Source organism: Pan troglodytes, chromosome 11 (genome assembly GCF_028858775.2).
Source record: "Pan troglodytes isolate AG18354 chromosome 11, NHGRI_mPanTro3-v2.0_pri, whole genome shotgun sequence".
Taxonomy (NCBI): Eukaryota; Metazoa; Chordata; class Mammalia; order Primates; family Hominidae; genus Pan; species Pan troglodytes.
Genome location: NC_072409.2, coordinates 27,410,192 through 27,419,393, shown reverse-complemented (window position 1 = coordinate 27,419,393; position 9,202 = coordinate 27,410,192).

Here is a 9,202-nt window from a genome sequence, read left to right as displayed (position 1 = left end):
GCAGCATCGCTGGAGCCCGGGAGGTGGAGGTTGCAGTGGGCCAAGATCACGCCACTGCACTCCAGCCTGGGTGACAGAGCAAGACTATGTCTCAAAAAAAAAAAAAAAAAGGGCAAATGAAATTATTGGGGTCTATCCATACAATAATATTTCTAAAACAAACTATTATGGAATAATGTTCAGCCATTAGATCCTTCGGGGGCTACTGTTGTGATTAACCACATATTATCACTATAACACCTAACAGCAGAAAGTGATTGTATTCCTAGGTAAAACCAAGACACACGATAAACATGTCCTAAGACAAATTATAAGAAACAAGTTAATAGTTTGTTCCTATGCATAAAGCTTGTGGTTTCTCATAGATAGCATCCTAATTCCATGTAACCATAAAATATACTTTGATAATCAGTGTGTATAGTTTTTCTGTCTGTAGTGGGATAGAAAAATTAATTGACAGGACTCTATTTTGAGATTCTTATGCCATATTGTCTTCTCCCTGTATTTCCACTTCTCCCTCTCTCATTGTTGAATAGTAATATGCTCTGTGCTTATTGCTCAGGAAAGTACATGACAGGACAGAGAACAGAAGAGCCAAAAATCTTTACAGAAAGATTAGGAGAAAGGGATTTAAAAAGTGGCATGAATAGACCTTAGTTCCCCAGACTGAAAACAGATATTCTACAAGTGAAAGAGTGATAAACAGAGGTCTGTGTATCCTGAGAGCAGACAGCTCATCTGCCCTGCTTCCCAGCAGTGAAGCTGGGGAGACAGCAAGACCCTGGAGAATAAAAGACTTCAAGGGATAGGAATTCTTAGGTAGATGTGCCCTAGAATAGCTTAGTCACAGATGCTCATGTCCCATGAATGGCATAGTGGCAATGGACTTGGGCAAATGAAGTAGCAAAGTTAACCTCTAAGGACCAAAACTAGCTGGACCTTCTCCAACATGTTGCAACTACAGAAAACTCTGGAATGCTGACTGACCTGGGTAGGTATGTGTAACTGTTCCCTAAGAATGAAAGAAAACTCCAAAAGAGCTGAGCTCCTGTTTTCCCACTAACTCTGAAGAATAAGGGTACCAGAGCAGGAATTTAATCTGAAATAAAGAAAAATACTCTTGTATATCTAAGTTTATTGATGGTGATTCAAATCTACTGTACTGGCCAGGTTCAGTGGCTCACACCTATAATCCTGGCACTTTGGGAGGCCGAGGCAGGAGGATTGCTTGAGCCCAGGAGTTCAAGACCAGCTTCGTCTCTATTTTTAAAAATAATTTAAATAAATAAAAAAGGAACAAACCCACTGTATTAGTTTGATAAGGCTAGTATAATGAAATATTGCAGACTGGCTGGCTTAAGCAACAGAAATTTATTTGCTCAAAGTTCTGGAGTCTGGCAGTCCAAGTTCCTGGTGTTGGCAGGGTTGTTTCTTCTCAGACCATTCTCCTTGGCTTGTCTTCTCCTCGTATCTTCCCTTCATCTTCCCTTGGTCTGTGTATATCTATGTCCTAATCTCCTCTTTTTATAAGGATATGAGTCATATTGAATTAGGACCCATCCGTATGACCTCATTTACCTTAATTACTGTTTTAAGGACCTATCTCCAAACACAGACACATTCTAAGGTACTGGGGTTTAGAATTTCAAAATAGGAATTTAGAGAGGGAAATGTTTCAGCCTATAATACCCACGAAGTGTGGAGTCCTCATCCATGATTGCCAGGAACCCTTGGGCACCTCATGTCTGCACCATGGAAAGAATACAAATCCTAGAGTAAGAACCACTTTGGTATAAGACAGTTAAAACCTGGAGAGGATTACTATGCAGACAAGAGGTGACCTTGCAGAAATCACTGCTAATTTGCAGAATACAAATTGACTGTAATGAGTTTGAAACAGTAACAGAGCACACTTTAAACCCCTTGGGAAGATGCAATGTGATCAGAAGAAAGAAAGTGATAGCACTTGAACATTACTAGGATTTGCTGATGAGGATAATTTATTTCCAATTTCTAAGAAAATATCTAGAAAGGAAGGAGTATGAAAAGTTATCTTTAAAGCCTTTTTCTGAGACTTTAGGTTTCTGAAAGATTAACAATAGAAATTACTAGACTTCTTCCCAGAGAGAGATCTGCACTGACTTGTAGAAATTTAGATTGAGAGAGCATGGATCTGACCATTAGGGACAAGTTTTGGCAAGTGTATTAAATTGAGTACCATAATCAATCCCAAGATGAACCTGAATGAACACGATCCTCCCCGTCTATAATTTTTTTTTTTTTTTTTTTTTAGGACAAAGTCTCCCTTTGTTGGCTAGGCTGGAGTGCAGTGGCACAATCTAGGTTCACTACAACCTCCGCCTCCCAGCTTCAAGTGATTCTCCTGCCTCAGCCTCCCGAGTAGCTGGGACTATAGGTGCATGCCACCATGTCTGGCTAATTTTTGTGTTTTTAGTAGAGACAGGTTTTCACCATGTTGGCCACGCTAGCCTCGAACTCCTGGCCTCAAGTGATCCACCTGCCTCAGTCTCCTACAGTGCTGGGATTACAGGCGGGAGCCTGGTCCCCGCTTCCATAATTCTTCCAACAGGCAAAGGAGAGGAAAGAGGTAGAATTGCTGCTTATCTTCTCAAGCAGGAACACTGAGTCAGCCTTTGTTAGCAGTGCTACCAGTGCTAACACAATGAACAAATGAATGAAGTGGCCACCATGGCAAAGAGGGAGGCTGCACGGACGCAAGAACATGGATTTCCACTTACCAAAGCTGATCTAGCTAGTGTTATTTCTGAGCGTTCAAACTGCTAAAACAGAGACCAGTTCAGCCCCTAGATTCCTTGATGAGACCAACTAGCAACTTGGTAGCAAGATTGCTAGGTTGGGCCTCTTCTTTCTGGATGGATTAGTAGTTCATTTCCTTAGGAATAGACATCTAGTCTGTATATGTCATTTCCTTTCCTGCCCTTGGGGCCTCAGCCAGTATCGCTATCCAGGGCTTATAGAATGCCTGATTCATAGGCATGGAATACCATGCAACATTCAACCAGGGCATTTAGTTTACAATGAAGAAGGTGCATATGGGCTTATCACATACTGCACCATCCAGAAGTTTCCTACTAAAGGATGGAATGTTTTGATGAAGACGCAGCTAAGGCACCAACTTGGGACAGTGCCTTGCAAGAATACGGAACTGTTATTCAGGATGCAGTATATGCATTGGATCAGGGATGTTTATGCAGTGCTTTGCCACTAACGCGAAAAATACATGGGTCCATGGCCCAAGAAGATGGAAGCAGAAGTGACCCCACTTATCATCACTGTCAGTGACTCCCTGTGTCACTTTGTGCCCCCCTTCACACAACTTTAAGCTCTTCAGGGTTAGAGGATCGGCACTCTTGCAAAGTTCCCATTGAACTACAAGCCATGGTTGTTGTCTGGGCAAATTGTGGTCCTTACGCCTAGAAATCAGCAGACAAGAAGTGCAATCACCATCCTTTCAGGAATAATCCACCCTGATAATTAACAGGAGGAGATAGGGCTGCTGTAGTTAAATGGGGGCAGGAAGGAAGATTTATGAAACTCACAGGACCCACTTGGGTGCCTCTTGGTACTTCCTTGTCCAGCTATGGCTATGAATGGACAAATATCACAACTAAAGAAGAGTACGGTTACAAAAACACAGATCTGTGAGGAATGAGGATTTGGGACACACTATGAGGTACATTAGCAAGACTGGCAGAAGTGTTCACTGAGGGTTTAGAGAATTAGCATGTATAATAAGGGAATAAGAGGGTGAGTACTATTTTTGGTCCTGAGACCAACTATTGTGATGAAGCCTGACATTCATCCTGCTAGTCTTCCTCTTCTAAGATTTCCTGCAGGCAAAGAGGCCCATCAGACACTTGGAGGTGCTGCTACCTCAACAAGTTTGGGGAAATAGCTCCACACAGAGCAAGGGGTGGACTATTGAAGACATGGAAATGTGCCATTCAGATCCCTTTCAAGAAAACACACTGACCAGCTGCAAAGAATGTAGTTAGCTAATAGCCCATGGTATTTAGCGCCTTCAGGGTCCTGTGTAGCTTTGGAAGTGGGTTCATATTCCTCTCGGGGCATCCTTTCAGCCAATGAATGAGCAAAGAGGTGATAGCTGAGATTATGCTCTTCTCATGGTGTACCATGCCCAATGACTGAGCAAGGGCCTAATAAGAAGCTTCTCTAATGGGCCACCTTTTTCCCAAGATCCACGTCGGGATAGCAAAGACTTTGTAGGGTCTGCATCATGATCTGATGGCATCCCCTGCCCTATCCTGCTTCTCTACCTTTTCCTTTCACAGATGTTACTCCTCAGTGAACCCTTTGCACTCCTAAATCTCCCCCATCTACTTCCTGAGAACTCACCCTATAACAAGTCTTTTCCATAGCTACTATTCTATTTATCTTTAAATAATTTTTATGTAACAATCTTTTTGTTGAGATTTCAAATTGCCTGAACTGAAATTGTTAATGGTATTTGCTTACTGTATTTTACCCATTTCTTTACCCTAGTACTGTAGATACTTTTTAAAAAAATAATTTGCAAAATCAGATCCAGGATGTATTTATCAATGCTGTTCATTTTACTGTTGTGTATCTCATTAATTATTTTGCTTACAGTCAAATCCTTGGGTTTAACTACTGACTTCCTTGGGTTTATGTTGTTATCCTCTTTCCTTTCTGGTGCTGAATGCTCAGTTTATTTTTTTCTTCCTTTTTAATAATTATCTTTATTATTTATTTACCGGGACAGAGTCTCACCCTGTTACCCAAGCTGGAGTGCAGTGGCACAATCATAGCTTACTGTAACCTCGAACTAGACTCAAGCAATCCTTCCATCTCAGCCTCATGAGTAGCTAGGACTACAGGCACGTGTCACCACACCTGGCTAAATTTACTTTTTAATTTTTTGTAGAGATGGGGTCTCACTACATTGCTGAAGCTGGTCTTAAACTCCAGCCTTGAAGCGATTCTTCCTCCTGGGCCTCACAAAGCACTGGAATTACAGGCATGAGCTACTGCACCCAGCCCTTAATACTACTTTTTAAATGCTCTCAACTTGGTACACAACTCAGTTGCTTGGGCTAATCTTCACATTTTTCAACAAGGCCTGCTGGGTGGTTGCTATGGTCTGAACATTTGTGTCACCCACAAATTTATATGTTGAATTCTAATCACCAGGGTGATGATATCAGAAGGTAGAGCCTTTGAAAGATAATTAAGTCTTGAGGTCTCTGCGCTTATGAATGGGATTAGTGCCTTTGGAAAAGAGGCCTCAAAGAGATGCCCTGACCCCTTTCACATGTGAAGACACAGCAAGAAGGTACCATCTGTGAACCAGGAAATGGGCCCTCACCAGACACCAAATCTGCTGGTGCCTTCATCTTGAACTTCCCAACCTCCAGAACTGTTTTAAATAAATTTCTTTTGTTTAAAAGCTACCCATTTTAGTGTATTTTACTATAGCAGCCCAAATGCACTCCAGCAGTGATCTATATTTTAGTCTCAGCACATCTTTAAATGTTTTTTTCTCTTAAGAAACTATGTTGGAACTAAGAAACCCCTTCAAATCTACACAAATAGGTCTTTGTGTAATAGGATTATAAATAAGTATATAAACCTTCATAAAATAGGTTCAGGAAAGTTTTCTTCTACCATATATTTAATTGTTGCTTTTGTTCATTTCAGTCTCCTTCAAGAACAGCCTTATCCATATATTGGCTCTGAGATCTCTGTTCTCCATTCAGTCAGTCACTTGTCATTTTTATCTCTTTGCCTTTCCCCACTGCATCCTAGGAGAGCTTATAAACTGTAAAATCCACATGGCTATTATCCAGAACATTTTTCTCTTCAATTACTCCAATATAGATTTTATTTAGAATGCATTTTAATTTTTCTTGCATGTCTCCCTTTTGTCTTCCATTTTCTTTTTCATCTTATCTGGTTATCTTTTTTAAAAAAAATCTCTCATGCTGTTAACATTTTGTACCAACCTACCCTTTTCACAACCTGCCTGTTCCAATTTCTTTAAAACCACTTTTTTTGCACTCCATTAAATATACCTACCTCAGTATCTAGCACTTTCTAGTTATACAGTAAATATTTGTGGAATTAATTAATTTTAAATGAACAATTGAACCTTAGACTGTAGGTCAAGTTCCATAGTAAATGGAAAAGACACTATGCTAACAAAATTGGCAGTGCATCCAAAGGAAAATGAAATGTCTTTGCTTTTTGTGTTCCAGTTTTATCCAAAGTCCGTTTTTAAGGTGTAGTTTTTAAAAAGTATCCAAAATTTAAACCTGTTTAATAAAAATAACTGATTATCATTAATACTGGATCCAGCCTATGTAATAAGGCACTTCTTTTAAAAAAAAATTGCCTTGAAGAAAAAATTTCTTTCTGAAACATTGAAACCTCCTTCTGCTCACTTTCTTGCACTCTATGAATGTATTTGAAGCTTCTTCTTTTTGTGTTTTGCTGGGAAAAGGTCCAAATTTGAAATATTAACAATAGCACAGTTTAAAAAAAAAAAAAAGGAAAGAAAACTCTTTTGGTCATTTTAACCAGCCACAAGTGGCCAGGGTAAACTTCCTTCATGAAAGCTTCTTGCCTAGAGGTGGAACTGGGTCATTATATCTGTACAATAACCACCCCTACAAACAACATACGAATGCCAGATGGTTGGAACTGTTCCATTAAGAAACTGATGTCTTCATTGTTTGGAATTTGATTTTGTAGCTTTCTCCATATAGTGATTTGATTGCAGCATTTGGAAGCTTTGAAAGCTTTCCCATAAATTATTCCACCTCTTGAATGTGAAAGTAGGGTAGGCTCATTAGCCTGTTTTTCCGTTAGTATGCTACTTCCACCTTCTTACTCAGAAGTGGATAATTTAGGCAGAATTCATAAAAAGAAAATCTGGGTTTTATGCTTTGGTTGTTTCTTCAAGGAACTTACTACTGCATATTTCTCTCACTTTAAACTTTTTATTTCTTTTCTTTTCTTTTATTGTTATTGTTTTGTAGAAACAGATTCTCTCTATGTTGTCTAGAGTGGTCTCGAACTCCTGGCCGCAAATTCCTGGCTTCAAGCAAGCCTCCTGCCTCAGCCTCCCAAAGTGTTGAGATTACACGCATGAGATTGAGATTACACTTCACCCAGCCACTTCTTTCACTTTGTTCATGGAATATTTATGTAGCAATTCTCATGAAAAATAATATAATAATCACTAACAAAGTTCTTAGTATGTCCTTACCTGGCTCTTATATTACTTTCAGGTTCTTACACTACTCTAAACATTTTATACACATTAACTCCTATGAGCATCACAACTCTGTGACATGAATACTGTTATTATTTCCATTTTATTGAAGAATAAGGAATACTGAAGTCAAGTAACTTACCTAAGATCAAGTAGGCAGTAAGTGGCAGAACTAGGATGTTTATACAGTCTGTGTTCTTAGCCACCTCGCCACACACCACATTGTGGAAGTCCCAACTAATCTATCTTATTCAAAAGAACAATGGTAAAACAAAATTCTCTGCTCCCCACTTATTCCTCATCAATATGAACAGAGCCTTGGCATTAGTGTAACAAATGGCTTGTCTATTCCAAGCCTTAGAGAAAACCCCACGGTATACAACCACCTATCAATAGGTTCAGTCTTTAAAGAATCTTGGAGAGCCAACCGGGCGTGGTGATTCACGCCTGTAATCCCAGCACTTTGAGAGGCCAAGGAGGGCAGATCACGAGGTCAGGAGATCGAGACCATCCTGGCTAACACGGTGAAACCCCGTCTCTACTAAAAATACAAAAAATTAGCCAGGCATGGTGGCAGGTGCCTGTAGTCCCAGGTACTCGGGAGGCTGAGGCAGGAGAATGGCATGAACCCAGGAGGCAGAGCTTGCAGTGAGCCGAGATCGCGCCACTGCATTCCAGCCTGGGCGACAGAGCGAGACTCCGTCTCAAAAAAAAAAAAAAAAAAAATTCTTGGAGAGATCCATTATTCTGTTCATTAAATAAAGGTTTCTTACCCCTAAAATTCTTTACAAACTACCTTGCTATGAATCTTTGTGTACCCCCATTTTCTTAAAGTGAAACATGAAATTTAAAAAAATATCCATCTGCAGGAGAAACGAAGTGTGGCATGAAGTTACAGAAAATGGAAGTGACCTATAAAATCAACACTACAAGGAGTTTTACAACATGGTCATTATTGTGATATTACTCAGGATCAGTAGGTCCTAGGGGAAAGACATGTGCCTGACCTGAAAGTGAAAGAACATGGGGACATGATAACCACAAACACTTGGAATAAGACACTGCAAGAAGACGACTCAGGGAAACTCAGTAGTTTAAAGGGCTCTAGAGAACATCCTTATTCAAAGGCAAGTATTTAAGAGTCATCCTAAGATTAGCCAGATTCGTCAACTCCATAGGCAAATGGATGAGTGGTGGACATTTGTTGTTATTTTGTTGCCTACCATCCAAGCTCCCTTCTGCTAACAGAACCTTGATTTTCCTTTCTACTACTTTGTGTGATGTTAACCTTTTGCTCTTTATGGGTGCCTATGATGTGGATGATGTGGTACGGGTCATTCAGAACATTCAATGTGATCATGGAATTGAAAAATTCTAAGATGTACCAGTGATCCAGTCAGAGCCAATGTTAATGATCTTGGGTACTTTCACTTGACCTGATGAGAAAGTGGTATATTCTCTTTCCTTGCTAGAATTAGGGCTGTTGAGGTCAGGTGCAGTGGCTCATGCCTGTAATCCCAGCACTTTGGGAGGCTGAGGCAAAAAAAAAAAAAAAAAAAAAATAGCCAGGTGTGGTGGCATGTGCCTGTAGTCCCAGCTACTCAGGAGGCTGAAGTGGGAAGATCATTTGAGCCTGGGAGGTTGAAGCTGCAGTGAGCCATGATCATGCCACGGTTTTCTAGCCTGGGCAACAGAGTGAGACCCTGTCTCAAAAAATAATGATAAAATAAAATAGAATTGGCGCTGTGAAACAAAAACTTGAAATGTTGGAGACCGCCATGAATGAGAACTTGCCAAAGGGGTAAGCCAACACTCAGAAAAGTAACATTAGGAGACATATCCTGATGACCTATTTTGAAACCCTGGATCAAGGTGTATCTCTTGTCTGTTCTGTGAACTTTTACA